This window comes from Miscanthus floridulus, chromosome 8 (genome assembly GCF_019320115.1).
Source record: "Miscanthus floridulus cultivar M001 chromosome 8, ASM1932011v1, whole genome shotgun sequence".
NCBI lineage: Eukaryota > Viridiplantae > Streptophyta > Magnoliopsida > Poales > Poaceae > Miscanthus > Miscanthus floridulus.
The window spans coordinates 143391373-143393779 of record NC_089587.1 but is presented as its reverse complement, the minus strand read 5'-3'; the positions used below and the strand labels follow the sequence as shown (position 1 = coordinate 143393779).

Below are 2407 nucleotides of genomic sequence, written 5' to 3'. Positions count from 1 at the left end.
CGTTGGATCTAATCTGAATGGCTTAGATTAGATGTGGGAGAGAGAGAGCAGACCGGTCGGCCAAAATAGTGCTGGGCACAGCGGCTTCCATGGCCGGTGGTGAAGGAACTTGCCGACACACATGGTTAGGGCCCTAGAGGCCATGGTTTGATTAACCGAGAGCTCCAAATCAAAGGAGACGAAGACGAACTCACCAAGGGTCTATACGTGGACGAAGGCGAAACTACAGCGATGTGCGGCTCGGTGGCTTGAACTCGGCAGCGGCGGCTATGAGCTCTAGGTGAGGTAGCAGCTTGCGTTAGGGCTCAGTAGGAGGAGGTAGACATGGGGAGGAGGTAGACATGGGGCTGCTATTTAAGGGGCGGAGCGGCGTGGGGCGCATGCCAATCGGGCGGAGTCAAGGCGGATGCGGACTCCTGGCGGCGGTGTTCGACTCAGCCATGAGCTAGAGGTGGGGGAAGGCACTAACACGTGGGACCGGCTCATCAGCGTCACAGGGGAGAGAGGAGAGCGACCACGTGGCTTGTTGGGCCAGCCTGCCAATACGGGCCATGGGAGAGGTGAGGATGAGCAAGCCAAAAGCCAGGGAGAGAGAGAGGGTAAAATTCTTTTTTTCTTTTTTAAACACATTTCAAATCCAATTTCAAGTCAAATTCAAATTCTTTTGCAAATTTCAATCAAACCAAAGCATCACAAAATAAATATGCATGAGCATGAATGCACAAACATGTATGTAGACCTTATATTTGATTTAAGTTTAACAAAGTTATTATTTTTCTAAGTTTGCATGCTCACATAATGCATAAATAAATTTTTTTAAGTTATTTTAAAAACAAGCAAATTTTAGGGTGTTACATTGCTTGGAAACACCAATCCTAGTGGTGATGCTAAGAAATGCCAACAAGTATTTATGGCGCTATTGCTAGGGAAGGCACTGGTTAAAAGAATCTATTAGCACATGTTCATGATAATATGCATGTGTAATAACCATTGCTCATAACAGGATAACTTCGCTTGTTTTCCCCTGTTATGGATGAAAATAGGATAGTGTAAGACGGTTTCAACTTGTCGATGAACTTCACCAAGAATCCGAAGTCATTCCTAAAGAAGGCCTGACCTTATGACGATCCTCCTTTCGCTACTCCACCAGCAACCGAACCCATCATCAAAGCACCATCTGTATCAAACCCTATGGCCGACAAGATGCTCTACGAGTATGCCGTCCCTGCTGTTGCCAACATGCCCATTGGGCCTGCTGTCAACATGGGTGACATGAACTTTCAACCGAAGACCGGCCCAATCATGATGGTGCAGGCTAGTCCATTCTATGGACTGCCTAGTGAGGATGCCAATGCTCATCTACAACACTTCCTAAAGCTATGTGACACTATTGTCATGAAGGATGTCACACCTGAGATCATCAAACTCCATCTGTTTCTATTCTCCCTCCTGGGGAGCAAAAAATAGTGGTTCTACAAGGACTAGGAAGCTGTCAACACATGGAATAAGAATTCCATGGCATTCCTCGTGAAGTTCTTACCGATGGGCAAAACCAATGCCCTTCATGGAAGAATTTCCAACTTCTAGTAGACAGCATTAGAATCCATCCTAGAAGCATGGGAAAGGCTACAAGAATACATCCTTGCCTACCCACACCATGGGATGGAAGACTGGTTGATCCTTCAAAACTTCTACAATGGGCTAACTTCCACATCCAGAGCCCACATAGATGCTGCTACCGGAGGAGCCTTCTTCTTACTCACAGTTAATAGAGCTATGAACCTCATTGAGAAGATGGGCTCCAACCATGGGTGGAGTGAAGACAGACTCCAACCCCAAGAAGACGGCATGCATACCATGGAGGAAACAGATATGCTAGCCGCAAAATTTGATCTCCTAATAAAACACTTGGACGAGCACGATGCCATAAAAGGAACACCCTATGGTACCGACCAATCACTCTATTCGCATATACCATGCAAGGTGTGCAGAAACTTTGGACACTCGGGGAATGACTGCCTCGAGACCCATGAAGATGCGCTGATCGACAACAATGGGTTTCGTCCACCAGGAGGTCCAGGGTGGAATCAGTCGCACCCACCATATCAGGAAGGTAACTTTGCTTACAATTCAAATTTTGCAAATCAACCTTTCTTGATAGATTTTGTGTTAGGGCAAGCTCAAATAAATGAAAACTTGGCTAAGAAAATTGCCTCTAATGATGAAATATTTGAAAACATTAATTCAAATTTAGAAGGCTTAAACTTTTCCTTTGAAAATCAATTAAGCCTTAATAAAATGTTTAAAATCCAACTAGCTCAAATTTCTGCTACAATTTCTGCATATGATTTTGAAAAGATCCTAGGGCACCCTGAGATTTCATTTGAAAATATCAATGTGGTAATCA

General features: G+C 44.7%; 1 non-coding gene across 1 annotated transcript; it reads right to left on the bottom strand.

Moving 5' to 3' along the window:
• Positions 1 to 1557: 1557 nt before the first annotated feature.
• LOC136478739 (small nucleolar RNA R71) lies at positions 1558 to 1664 on the bottom strand. Its single transcript, XR_010764452.1, has one exon. It is a non-coding gene; the product is annotated as a small nucleolar RNA R71 (small nucleolar RNA).
• Positions 1665 to 2407: the final 743 nt, after the last annotated feature.